Here is a 20,631-nt window from a genome sequence, read left to right on the forward strand (position 1 = left end):
CTGCAGACATGTGGCCAAGCCTTTTCAAGTCACTTTGTGATTTTGGTGAAGGTTTATTTCAAAGTAAGGCCTTAGGCAAAGTTTCAGACTGCCCCCTTTTTATCCTTGATTATTTGGATTGCATGCAACCAAAACTTCCTCAGCGGTCCCAGTAGTAAAAATTATTTCTACTTCACATCGACAAAGTCTGGGTAGACATCTGAAGCATTAATGGTGTATTTTGCTTTAGTATAATTATGTTTACTCTTTTTTTTTTTTTTTCAGTTTGAGATACAAGAATGTCTGGAAGGCAGAGGGTAATCTAAGATCTCCTTGATACCCTTAATTCCTGAAGATCATCACAATCAAGGAGACTTTAAATCCCCGGATAAGTCTCGGCAAGGGGATGATGAATAGATGAGAAGCAGCAGCAGAATGCTGCAATAATACTTATCCAAAAATCTGCCATGGTTCTTTTACTGAAGAGAAGAGATTGTGAAACAAGAGTGGGGTGGGAGGAGAGGTAGGCATTTGGCTAATACAAAAGAACGAGCAGTGCCATGCAGATGAATCACACTCTTCTCATCAAAAACAAGTGGTCCCATGGCACTAGAACTAACAGAGCCTGGATTCCAGCAGGACCACATGACTTCATTAGGGGTGAGTTAAACACTTTTTATACATCTTTCTTCTCTCTGCTTGCTCCTTCACTTTAAAACTTTTCTTGAAGATGCTTTGAGTCTCAGTGATATATATATATTTTATATAACACCGATTACTTAGACTCAAAGCATATCTTATTTATGTCTTATTTATTTACTTATTTCACAAGTGCAGCAATGGAGCTCTTTCTTTAGGAACAGTATTATTAGCTGGTCAATGTCAGCCAGAAGATATTGGGCAAGATGGCCTCAGGTCTGACTCCATACTGCTCTGGTCTTGAACAAGGTTCTGCCTGCTGTCCTGTACCCAAGAGCATCCTTGGTCCAGGAAGGATGAAAAGCAGACAATACCCTAAAACCCAGCTATCTCATGACAAGGCATTAGGAGTGTCTCTGTTCCCTCTGGAGCTCTAGCATCCTGCTGTGTGGGAGACTAGGACCAGGTCTGAAAGACTGTGTCTTATCTATGTGGTCTGAATTTCAGAGATGCTGCAGAATGCAGAACAATAATAGCTTCTTTATTCAGCATCCTGGAGGCCTCAAACCCAGAAAAAGAGTTTCTGTGATACTAGGTGGGTCTCTCAAGCGTGTCTTGGTTGGTTTTGTAAGGATGGGTGCTAGGTAGAGAGGGTGAGTCCCTAGGACATCACCCAGCACAGGCTAAAATGAGATGTCAGTAAATTTGTCTGATATAATCTAGGATTTCAGGCTCAAGAAACTTGGTGCTGATCTACTGTTTTGTCTAATAAAATACTAGAATAAAAAGGCAGCTAACTGCAAAACCAATCAGTAAGGAAACTCAACTGGAGAGTGCGGTTAATTTTGATTCTCTGTATTTTGTTTGTTTGTTTGTTTATTTGTTTGTTTTTCTTCCCTGTTTTACAGTGCAAAATCTGGTTCTCCCAGGGGTGGGGGATGCCTTGCCTCAGCAAAATTAGGATGTTAGTGTATACAAAGTCCAAATTTGTATGAATATGTGTGTTTGTGCCTATCTATCTCATTAACACCTTTCATTTCCACTGTTTTGGGTAAAGCAAAAAATGACCTTTCAAATCAAACACTTCTGAAGTCTATTAGAGAAAGACTTCATATTTCAAAAGTATTTCAGCTTCATAATAAGGACTTCTTTCCTTCCTTGATCTTGTTTCATGCTATTTACTTTCTACATCCTTTGTTTTTGTTATTTTTATTGTATTAGCTTTTTACTTTCCATATTTTTCTCCCAAACTGATTTCCATTTTGGAAATAGTTAAGCAAACAAATAAACAAGAGAGTGAAATTGTAAGACTTCTAATCTAGAACTTTTCCAAAGGTGGTACTTCAAAATGTCAGGAACATATTACAAAAGGTAAAATGAAAGACGGAACATGAGAAAAAAAATCAAGATGCTTAAAATACTTAGAGCATTTTAAAAAATGAAGTACTTCATGCTCTGAAAACAACTGAAACGTCTGAAGTTTTCTTGTGGAAATTACAGTCCTATCTTCATCACTGATGGATAAATGTTCTAGGACCTCCTACCAGTATCCCAGTATCTGATCTATAATGGGAAATGAGACACTCAAGTCTGTGGACCAAATTCACCAAAATATTCTGGATATACAGCTGGAGGGAATGTGATAGTTAGTCTTACAGTGCTTATTCTTTCTCTCCCTCTCTCTCTCTCTTATTTTTTATTTTTTTATTTTTTTATTTTTTATTTTTTATTTTTTATTTTTTATTTTTATTTTTACAGGCTTTGAGAGAAGAAATGCAAAAGTATATTTAAGCTGAGAAGGGAAAGTTTGTGATCCAGATACTCTGGAGGCTGACTGAGAGTGTGCAGGCAGCTTGCTTTCACCTGGATAAGGCCTTCAGAAAAGGAGACCACTGGCATCAATGGACTTGTGTACTGTCAACACACTAGAATTTCTAATTCACAGAATTTTGTGAATTTGATGTGATTTTTAAAATGTTGTTGTAAGCTAGAAGGAGAGAAAATGTCCAAATCCGACATGAAATACATTACTTGGGAGGAGAAAGAAAATGAGTGAATTGTCTGAGGAGGGTATCAGAGGCATGAAATACAGACCTTCAGTGCTCTGTAGCTGTGAGCAAGTTGTGCCTTCTGTGTATGTCAGACTGCATCTGAGAATATACACTACTTGAAATCTTTTCCTTCCAAAATGCCACAATCTTGTACATGCACCCTTGAGATGCAAAACACTTGCCTCCTTCAGTGATGCTGCTGCTTGTGTCAAGGAGCAAGCCAGATAAGGGATAAGCTACCAGAGGCTTGCATCTTCAACAGCAGCTAACAACCACACAGGAAAGTGTACAGACAGCTTGGAGTGCAGGGTATGCATGGAAAGTGTTCAAGGAAATGTGTGCATGGACCTAGTGTTCAACATTTGATCCTCCTGTTTGACAGGTAGAGGAGGGTCTTGGTAGCTCTACCTTTAGATCCCTGCTCCTCAATCAGTGTAAGAAGCAGGCACGGGTTTGTGACCATGCTTGCCCATTACCACCCATGTACCATCAATCACATTTCCAGGTAACTGAGCTGCTTTAATTCTAGCTGACAAATTGCATAGAATTTGGTCATTTAAATTTATAGGATCGTTGAATTTCTCACGCTGAGCTAAGAGATGTCATTTTGGCAAGTGATGGACTGGAAACCAAACATGGGCAAATGAGCTTTACAGGTCTTCTCTGAGAGCACTATCCTTAATGCTTCTACTGGAAGCACAAGCCATCTTCACAGCAGCTGACCTGAAAAGAGGAAGCCTTGCTGAGGATCACGCAACTTTAGCTAATCAGAGGCAATAACATAAATGTCATGGCATGGGCTGATGGTTTTCAATGGTGATGATAGGAAGTGTCTGTGGGTGACACTTTTCCCTGGGAAATGAGGACGCTGCATGTTCTGTCTGGTTGCCTACATCCCAGCTGCTTATCACAGGGTCTAATTTCTGAGGGGCATATACCATAATAAATCATAAGGATTTATTGCTCTGTGCTCAAATACATTTTTAGGACAGTCTTTTGCTAATAAACTGGAGATACCTGGTTTCCCAGTTTTTAATTTTCTGAATGGAAAGTATAACAGCAGCAAGCAGCAGTGAAAGAAGAGGTGAAATATCTTCCTTCAGGCAAATTGACAGTGGGTTGGTCACTGGATTTGATGGCCAAGATATTTCACTCAATAAAGTAAGGGAATAAAACAAGCTTTGCAAACACTATACTCTTTATCCTGATGTGACTCCTGAATCAGAATAGAGAGAAGAAATTTTAATAATTGTGGACCGTGGGCTGTGGGCCTTTCTGCTGACCCATGTAGGGAACTGCCTCCACTAATATATTTTTATTCAATTTCTAGAGGACCACTAAAACTAAAGATATCTTCCATCCATTACCAGAGTGAGATGCTCTCAAGCAAAAAGCTTAAAGGCAAGAGAGAGGGATTCCCATAAAACAAATCCACAAGCCATCAATTTCTGCAAGATTTATCACAGAGGAATGCTACAACTTAACAAACAGATCAGGAAGTAATGAGAAAAGAAAAAAAATCAATCACTCTGCAAGTCGAAACATGTTACTTTCATTTTCTGAAGAACTGAAAATAAGATTAACCTTCTGGCAGAACTTTCTTTGAGTCAAAGGATAGCTTTTGACCCAAATGTCTATTGACGTCTTCCTTTTTTTTTTAGTTGGCAAAACAGAGGTCATCACTTTAGGAAGCCTGCGCTGTTGAAATGAATATAACAAATTACCATTAAATCAAATGAAGCCTCTCAATGGCTTTGGGCATCAAACTGCTGGGTCTTGATCTTAAACCTCAGTAATGTTTCCAAAATGAGTGTTCACCGTGGAGGTCTGTCAGCAGGTCTGCAGCCACAGAGATCTGGAGTATGACTTCATCATCAAGAAGAGCTTCAAAGAGCCACCAGAGGCAGGGCAGCGTGGGGATATTTACCTCCTGGGTTGGTACTGGTGGTCTTGCAGTGAGCAACTATTAAAGACTGAGCAAGACATTGCATGAAAATTACTTTGAGCCTTTTCTGCAATACAGTAAACCAATGCTAAGTATTTGTGTGTGCTGTAGCTCTGTCCACAAACCAAAGGAGAATGCCCCGTTCTATAGCACTGTCATCAATGAGTACTGTCAGAACTTCACACAGGAATCTGGGCTGCTAATTCAATGTCATTAAACCCATCAGCCTATTGCAACACTCTAAATTAGGAGACTCTTTTAACATCCGGTCACTTTCCAGGTACACTGATTAGGCCAGATCTAGCCTAGAAATGGCATGTTCTGCAATTAAGGTCTTGGTAAGGCACTGAATCCACCTGAGCAACCGCTGCTCTTTCTATACCATGCATTAAACCTAACCCTAAAGACAGACATGGCATTAAAGCTCCATTGCCCACAAGGAACAATGGCCAGATTTTACTCTTCAACTGAAATAAGGTCCATGCTGGAATGGAGATTGGCATGAACACTACCTAATGGAGCTGAACTTCAGCCCAAAATGGGCTTCTAGGATTGATCCTTGTTGATCTGAAGTGCTCTGATGGTATGTCCGATTGCTGCCTACCTGCCTCTATTTCCATTTATTGTCTTCTTCTAGCACAGGCACAGTTCCAGCTCACAATAAGTAAAAACTCTTGGTCTGTCTCTAAAAACTCACATCAGAAGTTATAAAAAATTTGCATATAAAAATTTTCCTAATAAACTTTGAAAAACCTCACAATCCCAGGCCTGTGCTCTTATTTCAGTTTCACACTCCACAATAAATGCAGGATGGAAAAAGAGGAAATGGCAGCCCCTGGAGTGGTTTAGAAACCTTTAACCAGGAGGAAAGGTTAATGGAGTAGAGTTAATGGAGTTGAATTTATTCTTAATAGAAGAGAGTTTGAGGTGACTTGGCAGAATTCTTCAGCCCTTAGGAAGGAAATGGATGATAGTGGATAGTTTTTGCTCTGATGCTATGGTTATAAAAACTCAGGATATAATTTAAAAATTAGATTATCTGGGTGATGTGCCACATCGGGCAAAGGGAAGAAGATTCGAGCAATGAGTTACTAGGCAACTCAGAATCTTGTACATACTAATGAAAATCATCCTCCTGATTTTCTAGTTTGTTTGTTATTCAGCCAAATTAACAAGCACCAATCTTCATGCTTCACATAGTTGCATGAATATATGTGGAAAAAAAAGGAAGATCTGTGAGTTATGACAGAGGACACCTTTTTGCTGGTCAATGAGGACTGGAGATAAGTTTTCTACTCATAAGTCAGTCTGTCGTGTCTCATCTTGGTACTCAGGTTGGAACAAGGTACTGTATCTTAACATCTGGGGGGGAAACATGATGGATTTCCTGTGGCTAAGCATTTTTTTTTTCCCCAGGTAAATAGGGTGTATATAATATGGCTGACACAGAGAACATCAGTTGTTTGTCTGCAAATATTTGCAGAGAGCTTGGATGGGAGGGCCTGAATAAGCACAAAGTATTTTCTCAACCCTGCTAATGAATTTGTAACTTCTGGCATCTTTTTAAATGTAACCTCCATTCAATCAATTTGCAATTAACTCCAGGCCTGACACTTATGTCTGTTTGAGTAAGCAATACATCTGTGTGCTAGGAACCAGGCTGCTTGATAGGATCTGTGTGAAAAATTGCCACTTGTTGAAAGATAATACAGGAGAACGTCTGCACCTTTTAATGAATTGGAACAGAGTTTACTGTGTTGAAGGAAAAATGTGCTCTGTCTCAGGGCCTTCATTACCCAGACATACACCCTCACGATCCCTCTTGTGGTTCTGCTGAGAAGCTCCCCAGTGAAGTGCATTAACAGTTTCTTCAGCACTTAATGTGAACACTGTGGGGCTGAAATAGGGTCTGGTGGCACCACTGTGCTCCAACACACACTACTCGCTAGGTAACCTCAAGAGAGGATGCCAAGCTTTGAACATTGAATTGGATCTTAATTAAGAGGACTTAAAGAAATGTAAGGGCTCTCAGCTGCTCTCACCACTCAAGCCATGATTAAAACCCTGCATCTGGGACTGAATAACCCCACGCAACAATGTGGGCTGGTGCCAGCTGGCTAGGCAGCAGCTGTACAGAAGAGGATCTGGGAGGTTTGGCAGACAAACAGGTCACACATGAGTCAGCAGTGCATTCGTGTGGCAAGATGCATACAGGGTAGTATTAGCCAGTTGGTTTAGGTAAGTGATTCTTCATTGATCATCACTTGTGAGGCCACTTCTTTAGTACTGTGGCCAGTTCTGGGCTTCCCAGGATGAAAAATACATGAAGCTACTGGAGTGAGTCCGGTGAAAGGCCACCAAGATGTTCAGGTAAGACCTTATTGTCATCTGCAAATTCTTAATGGGAGCCTGTAGGGAAGGTGGAGCCTCTCAGAGGTATACTGGAAGGAGGGTAAACATGGTAAATTCTTGTTAGCCATAAGAAAAAAAAAAAAAAAAAAAAAAAAAAAAAAAAAAAAGAGAAAGGAAAAGAAAAAGAATCATCAATGTGACTGCTCAAACACTGGAAAGGACATCTTTGAGAGGCTATGGGATTTCCATCATTGGATATATTCAAAATTGGCTAGACAAGCTCATAAAACCCCTGTTTGGCCTTGCGTGAGCATGGAGTTGGACAAGAACTCTCCAGAGGTCTTTTCCAACCTATTATATGCTATTATTCTATAAATCAAACCATCTTCTCAGAATAAATGCAATGATCTGTTCTTTATATCAGCTGATGGAGCTCTTTGGTGAGGTTACCCTAACCTGTTCACTGAAATTGAATGGGCTTAGTTTATATGGTCTAACTAGTACATTTTTACTAATACAATAAATTGTGATTGCCATAATTCGGAAGATGGGAAGATGGATTCTTTCTGGAGAGGTGATAACCTCCAGCAAAGTGTGAGTAAAGAAAATCTGGGGGAAATGATCTCTGGATCTGTAAGTTGACGGTTCTCAAGACTTCAATATTTAATTTTTTTCTCACTCTCCTAAATCAGGCCAGCTATTGCCTGGGGCTCTTTTTGAGTCATAGCATACAAATTGCTTTGGGGGCAAGCATTCCATATAATCTCTACCATACAAAACACACAGAATGGTAATAAAGATAGTGACTGAAAGCAGGCAGATTTTGAGTACACAGCTCAGGCATTAAGAAAAGTCTCAAGGCTTGCAGCAGCCTGCCATTTCAGAGAAAAAAACCCAGGCATTTAGCTATTGTACTTAAAACCGTGTTGCTCCATGAATGATATGAGCATAAGATGGGCTGTAGAGGGTCAGTCAAAGCTTTCTACACCCCAGATTGCCTAACACCAGATGCCTGGGGCACGGAGTAAGCACATGGCACCATTCAGTGATACTTTTCCAATATGGTCTCCAAGCTTCCAGTGGGACAATAAGGGAGATGAGCAATTGCTGCTATCTCTGTGTTTAGAAGCCCTTGATAGTCTTCTGTTCTGTGAGTTTATCTATTTTTTTTTTTTTTTTAAGTTTCTAGGAGTACCTCAGTTTAGTTATGTGCTGTGTCGAGGACCTTCCTTTCTGTTCATCTAGATAACATCAGTGGAAGCCCCTGGTTTTGGTATTACAAGAGCTCATGAACCATTGCCTTTCGCTCATGTTACTCATGCTAGTCCAACAATAGTTAGGAGATGACCAGAGGGTGAGCTCAGCACCAGTACTAAACTAAGCTGAAAGCCAATAAATTGCCAAAATATTTTGGAACCAATGGATAAATGCAGGACAAAAGTTATTGACTTTGGTCTAAGCTGACAGCTAAGCCCCATATTAGCTGATTCTCAAGTCACTTCATGCTACCTCTCTCTAAATGGCTTTTCCAGGCTCCTGTTCCTCTGATGCTCATTTTCCTGTGTTTATTATTCTGCTCTTTCCATAACCCTTCAGCCCTCTGCTTTGGTGGCTCTTACAGACTTCCCAGAGCTTTCCATCATTTCTCCCTCAGCTTATCCATTGCGGCACTGACCCCACTGGAGTTGCTCCAGTGCTTGATTTGAAGTGATTATGATTTGAAGTGATTATTTCCTCGCTAACAACTAGTAACACTTTGTTTTCAGTCTTTCTGTTATCTTTGCTGTATGTGCTCTCCAGAGCTGATATCAACCCTGTGCTGGTATTACTTCAAAGATACTGAGAAGTGATTGCATTTGGCTGTTGGGCTGATCAGAAGATAAGGACTTATGTGATGCTATGAGGAGCTATGGGAAATGCAGGAATAGCAATAAAGGTTCACAAAGGTCCAGCTGAGATTTGCTTGTGAGCAGAGACAGGAGGCTAGAAGAACTTTACAATACCATTTCAAGCCGTGGTAGAGCCTGGGAGCTGAGATAAACTGCAAATTACACAATGAAGAACAGAAAGTGAACTGTCAAGAGATGTTAAAATCTGGGTTAACATAAGCCTTTCTGTGGCTAAGATACCATGCCCCATGGAGAAGAAATTAGGGAACACCAATGTGGAAGAGGTCTTGGAAGCCAGGCTTGATTTACTACTGATTAATAGACCGCTGCCACTGCTGTGGTTGATCCTTTCAACCTCTTTGCTCCTGCTGGTGTTTAATATGCACAGCAAGGGACTTGCCAGCTCCTGTCCCCAGTGTGAGTGAGTGCATTTGCTGACTGATTCCTGAGCTCTGTGTATCTTGTGCTTTCAAAGGGAGTGCATAATGATGGGCCACCATTCAGCTCATTGCGAGTTTGTTAAATAGTTGGAGCCATTACTATGAAATTACCAAATAAAACATACATTCTCATTCCCCAAGGTAATAAAAATTATCGAAGTACCTCTCCTGGGACAATTATAATGAGATAATACAGAACTCCTGACTGATTCCAGTGGCTGTAAAAAAAAATCAAAGAGCATTCAACAAGACATTAGTGTATGCCTTGGCTCCAATCACTTCCCTGTCTCACGGGATAATAAAGTTATCAAATTAGTTTTAAAAATGTGAAAGTTCAATTTTTCAACCCGTTTGACAGGTTCCCCCCTGAATAATGCCATTACAATGAGGTGCATAGGACAGCATGATTGTTTATTGCTTTTGGTCTAGACACCAAAGGGCATTAGGAAATTTCCCCCTTGTCTTCGCAGTGTAATGTTTATACTCCAAGTGTCCAGGCCAATCAAATGATAAAGAACAGGGGTTTAGGTACTTTTTTTTTTTTTTTTTCCTTTTGCACACCCAAAACATAAATACCACCTTATGTTCAAGTCTGCATTTGCAGAAATGTAGCATGAATGGCCTATTGGTTATATAGCTCATCTGTTTCCCATTACCACTCTGCAGCAAATTGCATTCTTTCCAAAGAGCGATGCCGGTGTGGATAGCCTAACAGCTTTATTTCCCTGGGATCTGGGATGGAGGTCACAAAACATATTCTGAGCAGCTCCAAGGCCCAGTTTCTTAGACTGAAATTAACAGAAATCCTTCTATGGGTTGCCTCTGGTGACTTTGGAGAGGGCAAAATGCTACAAGAAGATGTTTCAACCCATCTCCGAAGGTGTCCCCACTCCCTTCATCAAACATCTGGGGAAACAAGACATCAGCGCTCCTAATTTAGTCATGTGCCAAAGTTAGGGCTTTGCCCAAGGGCTGATACCTCCTGTGGACGGAGTGCAATTTGAGGGATATTTTTCATTTTGCAAGCATTACCATCCTTCCATTTGCTGGGAAGTGACCCCCAAACTTTCAGGAGCAAGAGCTCCTGCAGTCCCAAACAGAACGGCTCAGTACTCTCCTTGAGAGCAGCAGCAAACCCTCATCCTGTGTAGGTCAGACACAGCAGGGTGTTAATTAGCATAACTATGGAGCGTTAAAAAGAGACACTCCGTTGTTTTCGTATAAATCGTCTGTTTTAGGAGCAGGGACTCTCTCACTGCCAGGCCAGAGCTGACTGTGATAATCCAGGTAGCAGCTCTCCTTGCTGAAAAATGGAAATGGGGAACAAAACAGAGCATCCTCTACATCCTCCCACATGATCTGTCAATATATCAGGTCTGGACACTCTCCCACTGTGATTTCAGCCACAAGGCTGTCTAATTTCCTTTGCAAAAGAGCCTCACAGGCAACTCTCTCTCACACACACAGAGCATCTTCTGTATTTACCTTGACACTACATGAGCCACAGCCCTCGCCTCTCGCAGAGCAGTTGTATATATTATCATCTCTTTGGCATCTCGGTTGCTGCTTCCTCCAAGTCTCCCTCTGCTCATCAGAGCAGATAGGTTGCTTAGGGTCCCCCCCTGCCCCCTCATGTCTGCACTCCTCCTCTGAAAGTCATTATCCAGGATGCCTGCCCTCCTTGAAGCAGCACTGAACAAGCTGTGCTATTTTTTTTCCCCTCCAGGCTTTTTTATTTTTTACAGCATTTTTTTTCAGGAAGAAGCAATTTATCCAGAATTAAAACATCTGGTTATCGTGCTCCCTGGGTAAGTTAGCTCTAAAATAAGAGGAAAACATATGCTCCAACTGTCTCCATCATGTGAGCAGGGGGAACTCCACCCAGGCACAAGGCGAAAGCTGTCCCCAGCACATGGCTGCGTGGGCTGTGCAGGGGGACCAGGTTTCTGGAGTGGAGGCTGGAGACACACACAGCTCTCTGGGGCAAAGGGTGCAAGGGGAAAGTGCTAATTTTATCTTGCACCTTGCTTCTTTTTAGTTCAGCATTACACGGTGATGACATTGGTGTTTACAGGGGTCTCCTCTGCTCCAGGATGCTAGTGTACAGCAAAAGCAGTGTCTGTCTTCTGAATTCAGCAGCCCAACTGTCTGTGCACCCATCGGTTTTATTTCCGTAGTTCAGCTGCATGGACAGAGTATCTGAAGAAAGTCCTTGCATCCTGCTAAGATGCTGACAGGTAGTTACAATTAAGTCCCTTTTTAATGTCTCCTCAGACCTTGTTTCTCACATATTGTTAGAAATCCAGACCCAGAACAGCCCTGCATGGCCTCATTGTCACCTCCTGAAGTATTCCAGCTTCAGCCAGGCAGGAGAGGATAGAGCACCACTTCCCAGTGACAGCAGGAAGACCAATCTTCCTTTACAGGCAATGAACAACAGAGAGCCTTTGTGACTTTCCACTGTTGTTGTCACCATCGCACAATGGCCTCTCCTGGAGGATGTAGTGGAAGACAGGGAGGCTGGACAGAAGAATAAAAAGAGCTCTGGTGGATGTATGACCTTCCATTAGTCACTGAAGTACAGCCTGGACAGCTTGCTCATAGCCACCTCTCAATAAGATCTCTTGCCAAGTAGGACTTTTCTGTGCTCTAATTTATCAGTGAGCCAGAAGCTGGAAGCCTTGCTACAGACCTATGGTGCTATCGTTGTTGCTTTCCAGCCACTCTTCCCCCAGCCTGTAGCATTGCATGGAGCTGCTGTGCCCCAGGTGCAGGACCTGGCACTTGGCCTTGTTGAACCTCATAGAGTTGGCCAATTGGTCCAGCCTATCCAGATCCAACTGCAGAGCCTTCCTACCCTCATGGCTGTACATTTGTTACTGAACTCTGAAGCAGCCATGGATTTGATAGTTTTTGTGCTTGGAATGGTCATTTACATATAGGCAGTGGGACCTCCATCAGCCATTTCCTAAGATTTTCCTCTGCCACACTTGTCTTTCTTGGTGCCCTGTTCTTTCTCTGCTTTTCTCCTCTCCCTCAAGAGCTCTCACACTTTTTCTAACATCTCACGTTAGCATTCAGTTGACAGCAAATCTTGTCTTCAGCCTGTGAATGGAGTTCTAAGTTCAAACTTCAATATCACTGTATATTGTAGAGCCCCTTTGACTCAATCTGGGCCAGAAAATTGCCCTGGGCAAGACAAGATCTCTGGTAAATGACGCAGAAAAAGCTGGAACTCAAACTCTGCTGAAGGTTAAGTGCTTAGGTCTCAAATAATTCACGTCTATGTTAATATCTACCTCGCACATGGATTTGACAAAGCTCTAGTTGATCCTTCTGCTGGTCCTGTGTAGTGTCTTTTTTATTTTATTTTATTTTATTTTCCTGGGAAGAAAGCAGGAATATGCAATAAAGAAATTCGTATAGAAATAATATAGTATATTTTTAAATAAAGAGATGTGCTCCAGAGACAGAGGTCAACACCTTCACCTACAATCCAAGAACAAGACCATCGGATATGTGTTGTACAGATTGGAACTGTGTTATCAGATCTACTGCTGACTTGTGCAGTAACCTTCAGCAAATCACTCCACCCTCTGTTCCTTCTCTCTCCTCTCAGCATTTGCTCTGATTATTTAGGCAAGAAACTTACCATTCTGCTATGCGCATACAGGGTTTATCACATTGGTGCATCCTCAGGCTACCAGAATACAAATAATAAAGAGCAGTAATAACTGGTTGCCAATCAGCAGAGAATCAACCTTTCTGTCTCTAAATCAGTTGAAAATTGTTTTTCTCTTGCTTTCAATAATGTGCTGGGGATACGTAAAATGAAGATTTTTTTTTTTTTTTTTTTCTTTTTTGGCTAGCAGCAAAAATACCCTTTATCAGCACTCCAAAATATGATTAATGCTAATCCTGACCTTTCAAAAGTTCCATGCCAGGCAGTTGATGATGCTTCTATGTTGTAAAGAATCAAACAGAAGGTGTTTCTATCCACAATGAAGTGTTCTTTATTAATGAATGATTTGCTTACCAGGATCTCCAAGAATTTCTTTGCACTCTCTTTTACAAACCTGGGGGTGTTTAATCATTTGGAGTGGATTGAAGGCATGAATATATTTATGAATTTCTTGGCTTCCTCCACCCCCCACCCACCTAGCCACCCTTCTTTATGGTAGGAGCACAAACTCTTTTAGCTTATTAGAGTAGGTCAGGGATCATTTTTTACCTTCCCATAGCCAATACCAGGGCTATCAAGTAAATTAATAACTCAGATCAATCAACATTTTGATGTCTAGTTTCAGCTGTTTCTGAGACTCTCTGCAGCAGGAGAAGAATATATATTGAAAAATGTGAAATAATAAGGACAATAGTCCTCCAGTTTCCACAAAGCAAAGTATAGAAGAAGTGTTTGGGTTTGAGATGCCCAGGGATCTCAACCTGGACCCTCTGGGATGGTGACAATCTTCTCATTCATTTCTTCTGTAAGCAAACCATACCTCAAAGACACCCTGCCAATCTGAACACTCATATGCTAAAAGACTTTGCAGACTCACATAAGTTTAAGGAACCTTTAGGGTCCAATTCACATGGGGACATCCAGCACAAAGTTTGTGCTCCACTAGGACTTCAGAGTCCCTTTGCATAGGGACAAGTCCTAACCACTTTGTCATACTCTGAGGTGAGATTTAGTACCAGCAAGCAATTAACAATCATAGAGCAAAACCCTGAAGCTTTCCATGTACTTGTTTCTACTACTAGGGTTTCTACATCAATACCCTGAAGAGTTTACTGGTGGAAGAAGAGAAAGACTGAGAGATGGAGTTGTGTTTGTGTCTGATCAGATTTCCTTAGTTAGAGTGTAATAGGTCCAACACTGGATTTAATTGGTGTGCCTTGTCATCACTCCGTCCATGTTCAGGGAATCCACTTTCCATGGTACAACAAAGTGGCCTCAAGCCATAGCCTGAGCAACACTCTATCACCAGCAGCACCCCTGGAGATGGCTTACTTTATGGAACAGGTTCCTTTTCTTTTTCCCTATTGTTTGTTGGCAGTAAAAAAAAAAAAAAAGCTAAATGTTGTGTTGGTGGTAGTAAAGGGGGTGTCCAGAGTCTTAAGTGTCTCTACTCTCTGGATAAGCTTGCCCCTTACAACTGATGCTCATAAGAACTGGGGATAACTTTTGGAGATCTGAAGCTCATTAAACTTATATGTCTGTTGCAGGCTAAAATAAATTAACTCTTTTATAGGAATCACATAAGAGTCTGAGAGGCACTGCATAATCAGAGTGGAGAGGGAAAGAGGAAAGCAATTGAAACTGGGGAGAGATAGCCTCTTTGATGTGAACTGGTAAAGAAAGGTTCGCAGACAGACCAGGGGGTGTCCTTGTGAGTGTTGAAGTAAGAAAGATGGAATCAATGGGTCAGTTTATTGAATTGTGGTCAACACTATAAAACTGTTTATTTCATTGCCCCGAAAACCTGTTAGAATGTGAAGATTTGTTATATCCTTCAAAGAGTTTCAAGTCCAAGGTCAGAGATCAGTGGTGTATTCTTCTGGAGATCATGGGGGGCAAGGTGCTTAACAGACAGGAGCTGTAGGACCAGTGGACATTCTGCCTAATTCATTCACAACTGCAGTGTTTTCAGGTTATCAAAATCTTCTACCACCACAGGGTTATCTTGGTTCTTTAAGGACTTTTAGATTTACAGATATGGGGTACAAAAGAACAGTAAAATATATTTCTTATTTATCATTATTCCTCCTTTCTAGTAATTCAAACCACTTATCTCCAATCACACTTGTACTGACTATTTGCATTATCTGTGATGGGGATGTCTCAGGCCATTAGTGACTAACACTCTGAATAATTAGGCTCTGAAAATCCAACTGCAGGATTTATTATTATTATTATTATTAGCAATTTTCCATTCTGTTGTATTAATTCCATTTGGTATTGGTCTGTTTTCTTGAAGAACAGTGATCATTCATATAAAATCATTTCTGTGCAAAATGTTTTTCATCATATGATTTAACAGACCATAAAATGTCTTAAGTTGTTTTTTAGATTTCCAACGCAGTGTCAATGTTACAATGACATTAATTCCTTCCCTGTATCACCCATTGAATACTTATCTGAGGCTGTTCTGTTGTTCTTTCCATTTCTTTCTCAGTTGTCCTTTGTGTCCTTTCTCCACCTTCCTTCTTTTATGTGTATCAGTTCTTTCACTAGAGGTTGCAATGATGGAATTCTACTGGAAATAAAACTCCTGGACATAACCTGGCAGTCAAACCTCTAGGAGAAGAACCCCACTGACTCCAAGAGAAACTCTTGTCTCCATCTTGTGTGTAAAGATGCTTTCCCTTGGGAGTACTTAATATTGCTTAGTTCCTGTTGGTTTTCTTGTTGTAAAATAAGCATTACTACTTGTGTATGAAAACCAAAGTACCTTGGGACAGCTACAATGTCTTTTCTTTCTCCAGGCCATTCCCATGATTCATACAACTTTTGTGAGTATTTTGTTGCCTCTTCAGGTTGGATCGATGGACACAGTTAATTAAGAAGACAGAAACAAATCAGAGAAGGGATGGGGATTCCATATTCCCTTCCCTTCCCTTCCCTTCCCTTCCCTTCCCTTCCCTTCCCTTCCCTTCCCTTCCCTTCCCTTCCCTTCCCTTCCCTTCCCTTCCCTTCCCTTCCCTTCCCTTCCCTTCCCTTCCCTTCCCTTCCCTTCCCTTCCCTTCCCTTCCCTTCCCTTCCCTTCCCTTCCCTTCCCTTCCCTTCCCTTCCCTTCCCTTTCCTAACTCATCCCAACCCAGCTCATCTCTTCTGACTACTGGTAAAGGAGGTGGAGACCAGATTTTCTCTGTGGCTTAATTTGGAAAATGTCCCCTTGCATTTGCCATTCACCTCACAAATCACTGACTTTCCACTGCCTTCTGCATTCCCTGCACTCCAGTAAACTCTGCTCATTTATCTGCAACTTGCTAAAAAAACATTTTTCCCCACAACAAAATGCTGTTGTCAAAAACTTCAAATCATCTCATCCATCAAGTAATGTTTGTGTGTGTGCACGCGCATGCGCAGCAAGGTAAATGTGCAAAATGTGCAGCTGACGGATTCAGTCTCTCAAAACCTCTCCAAGGTTATCCAGACTCTGAGGTCTATCGGGCCCAATATTAAACACAAATATGAAACACAGCCCCCTCATTCCCCCAGAGCACATCCACACTTTTATTTTATCTTTTTAAATTTTGGGAAATAAATTAAGAGCACAGAAAAAATGCTTTGGTTTTGAAAAGTCCATTTCAACAGAGCATTCATTTGCCCTGAAGGATGCTTGAAGACTTTGCTTGGGATGCTCATAAGGAAATAGCTTCTTTCTGACAGCCCCATCCCTGCCCTAAAGCTTCTTCTTGGCCCATGCACTACATAAATATATTTCTTCCCAAAAAATGAAGGTTGAAACATCTGGGCTTTTTTTGCTCTCCTGTTGTTCTCTAATTTGTTGCTCTCTAATTTGGGAGAAAAATCTGCTGGTGAGAGTAGAGGATGCTGTGTTTTCAAGGGGATGTTTGATCTTAAATAATAATAATAATAATAATTATTATTATTATTATTATAATTTCTAGAGCTGCAAAAGCCAGGCTTCTCTGGCAAAGCCACTTCTCCTCATGGCATTTTCAGCTCCCACCTTTGGATGCTGGTGCCCACAACTGTCAAAAAAAGAGGATGAAAGTGCTTCATGAGGACACTATAGCAGTGAGTCCCCTGTGGTTGTGGCCATTTATGAGCAGGGTTCTGGGGTGGAAAATGAGCAAAAAAAGGACAATAGAGATGCAGGGGAGATAGAAAGGTGGGAAATATCATTTTCCTTGTTATGGGCTGGTAATAAGACACAGGTAAGTGAACATTAATGGGGATTTAGATGTTGCTGAGGTCTGGACAGGACTTTGAAATAGCCCTGAGCGCTCTGCTGTGTGCTCATGGTCTTGACCTCAGTACAGCTACCATGGACTGAATCTGCTGTGACTAATGCAAGCAGACAACCTGGCATGTTCATCCCAAGACTAGAAAAAGAGTTGTTTTTCCTAGTCCCACAGAGAGAAGCTGATCTTCTGTTGTCCCCTTGAGTTTCCATGGGAAAAAGGGTCACTCCTGGTCCTCTGGGATGACTGCTGCTGTAAATATCACAAGTCTTCTAATGAAACAGGACACATCTTTTTTTATTTATTTTTTTAATATTATTATTTTTTTCCCTAGTGGTTCCTCAAACTATGCTCTTGGGAGGATGCTGCTTTTTTGGGGAACCCGCTCTTCTGGTGGCATGTCATTATGTTCTGGTTTTCCTCTCTGCCCAAGCAGCCTTTGTCCTGGCATCCTTTGCCCTGACTCCTCCAGCAGAGACAATTTTTATTCAACATTTCTCTCTGTGACCGTTTATCATAGTAATGAATTGGGAGAGGGTGATTGCTAAGAAATATGGGTGCTTCAGGCAGAGGAAGAGTTGAGTAATTGCTGAGCTCATTTAGTGGTGTGTTTACACAGGCTGAATATCTCAACTGACTTTTAGTGCCATTTTGAGCAATTTGCAGAGCACGGTTTGCTCCTTCAAAGGCCCTATCATCTTTTCATAGGCTGTAGTTCCTTAAGAGTGTGGTCAAGAGGATGTAGAAGGCCAGTGGCAGAATGTGACTGGGAATAAGTTGGGCTGGAGGCAGACACATGAACTACCAAGGTTGACCTCAATAGCCACAAGCACTGTCAGCTAAATAGGCTTAGAGTGTGGATAAGCATCCTAGATACTCATAAAACATGGCTAGGGTTTACTGACATCTTTCTCACTGCATCCATGACGTGACCTACTGACTATTTCCACACGCTGTGGCCATACCTGATGCCTGAAGTATGAATATAACTCCAATATGGGCAATATTCACATAAAAATCAGAGAAAAAGCGATGTGAGAGACCTTATCTCTTTCACTTTTTCATTCCTAAGTGATTATTTGGCTATATTTCACTAGGACAAATGCTATGCCTTTATTATTCTTTACTATACCTTTACTATTACCCCTCATCACCTTTTAAAAATGGGCGCAACTGTTGTGTCCTTGTGGGGTGACCTTTACGGTAGAAAACTGGCCAGGTCAATCCCATTTTACTAGGAAAAATAAAATCCTGTATCTAAGCTCTTTTCAAAACTGCAGCTCTCCCCCTCCCAGTCTGTTTGTTTAAATCATAATCATTTATTTGGAAGAGGAAATGTAGGCTTTTATTTAATTTTATAATCATATCATCCTAAAAAAATGAGTAGGTTGGGATTTTTTGGTTCTCATTTCCTCAGACTATTTACTTTGAGCTGGCCAGGTCTGGAGAGTTTCAGCCAAAAGGTGATGAAAAAGTGAAAACGGAAATGCAATACTGAAATGTTTAAATTATGTTGACTCTAGCTGTCACCAGAAGCCAGCTCTGCTCTTGTTCTCTGTGGAGGGACCAAAGAGGGGAGCTCTGTCTAGGAATCTGACCCTATTTTTTATGGGTTAATGGATGCATTTATGAGAACTTCTGATTATATAAAAGTTTCATCAGTTCATTTTTGGAAAACCATCAGTTTGTGATGCAATAATGAATTTTGTGGAAAGGAGTGGTTTTGCCTAGGGAAATGTGTTCATATATTCTTGTTCCTGCTGCAGTTATGTAAGGGAGAAGGAGTCCACTGGTGGTCCTGTTCTTGCCTTTACTCTCATCAAATTTTGTTATTTTGCTGCTTAAATTCTCCTACCTTATTGAAAATGACCTTTTTCCTCTAAAGAATTTTTGCAAACATAAAGCAGTTTCACCATGGATCATGGAAAAAAAAAAAAAAAAAAAAGTGAAACAAAACAAAAGCATCTTTTGCGTGGGAAAAATGCTTAGTTCTAGTGTTCAAATTTTATTTAGCTCTAATGCAATTACCATGTTCACTCTTTCCCTCATAGCTTCTCTGCCAAACAACCTGTGAAGGTGACTTGCCCTTGCCCAAGGCCAGGCTGGATGGGGCTGGGGGCAGCCTGGGCTGGTGGGAGGTGTCCCTGACATGGCAGGGGCTGGAATGAGATGGGCTTTGAGGTCCCTTCCAACCCAAACCTTTCTGTGATTCTGTGAAGATTTCTGTGGATCTCAGAAGACTTTGGAGCAACTACTGACTCCTTAAAATACTCTAGGTAAAGCCTAGCACTTGCAAGCATTGCTCACATGCTCACCTCCCAGAGAGGGAAAGCTCTTGGCAGGGGAAAGGGCTCAGTAAAACAGTCCCTCTGCTTTTTTTTTTTTTTTTTTTTTTTCATCTGCTGAGTGTCAGAAGGGAGAGGAAAAGGTGCGTTGAAATACCCACTGTCTGCAAAAAATAACATGGGGTATACCCCTATGCTCTAGATTTCCAGTTGTCCCTTCCATTTGCTTTGAGGTCTGAATTGCTGCGGTCCCTGATGTTTCCATTTGCAAAAACAAAGTGGGCTGCTTCTGCAGCAAGTCACATGGACAGGAGGTGGATGGCAGAAAGGATGTTACATCACAAAGATAACCATTTCATCATCATAGCACGTTGTGATTTTATTTCTCTGTCCTGTGGCTTTAGTTACTTTGGTATCTTTGCATGATGTTTGCTCCAGATGCTTGAGTTTTACCCTGCTGCTAGCTGCTGCAGCAAGGCAGAACCCCTGAACACCCAGGAGAAGTCCAAAGAGGTCTCATGTCCAAGGGTTGCTCCCCAGCCTCAGTGTGTCCAAGCATCTTGCATCACTATCACCAGTCCCATGTCCTGGGGAGAGGTGACCTTGAAGGTTTTACTTAGAAATCATCTCTGTGGTCTGATATCAGCACCCATACCTGGAAACACAGTGCTAGTTGTGGGTTTGGAGGTGTGGGAAGGAGCACAGGGAGCAGTAAGGGTGGCAGTAAGACTGATACCACCCTGCCCCAAATCCTTTGGGCAATGATGTTCTGACTCTTTCCCCTGCACATTTATTGTTCTCTGCAGAGCTGGGAGCTCTCTGCAGATATGGGCAAAGGGAAATCTGCACCCACCTTAACTGCATGTGAAACATACAAAAGAATCACAGAATTAAAAATATAAAGTTTCTCAGAGTTTCTGATTGATGAACCACTTGTCTGGTTCTGGTTTGTGTTGTCTTTTCTGGGGGGAAAACTTTTTGGTGTTTCCTTACTGTCAATATTTTCTTATTTTATTTATCTTACATATCTTCATTAAACCAAGCAGTGGTAAGTGGTTACAATTCAGTTTATAACACACTGTTTCTGCTGAAGGAGACTGCTCTCACCTCCTTCCC

The 20,631-nt window shown here is 41.4% G+C and overlaps 2 long non-coding RNA genes across 2 annotated transcripts in view; both read left to right on the plus strand.

Annotated features, from left to right (window-relative positions):
* The first annotated feature begins 552 nt into the window (after positions 1-552).
* LOC311430392 lies at positions 553-3,690 on the plus strand. The gene is made up of 2 exons (XR_014688761.1): positions 553-639; positions 2,377-3,690. It is a non-coding gene; the product is annotated as an uncharacterized lncRNA (long non-coding RNA).
* Positions 3,691-6,846: 3,156 nt separating this feature from the next.
* LOC311436675 overlaps positions 6,847-20,631 on the plus strand; it is a 41,812-nt gene continuing 28,027 nt past the window's right edge. Inside the window, exon 1 of the long non-coding RNA XR_014693018.1 lies at positions 6,847-6,984. This is a non-coding gene — a long non-coding RNA (uncharacterized lncRNA). The remainder of the gene's footprint in view (positions 6,985-20,631) is intronic.

Source organism: Aythya ferina, assembly GCF_964211825.1.
Source record: "Aythya ferina genome assembly, chromosome: 1".
Lineage (NCBI taxonomy): Eukaryota > Metazoa > Chordata > Aves > Anseriformes > Anatidae > Aythya > Aythya ferina.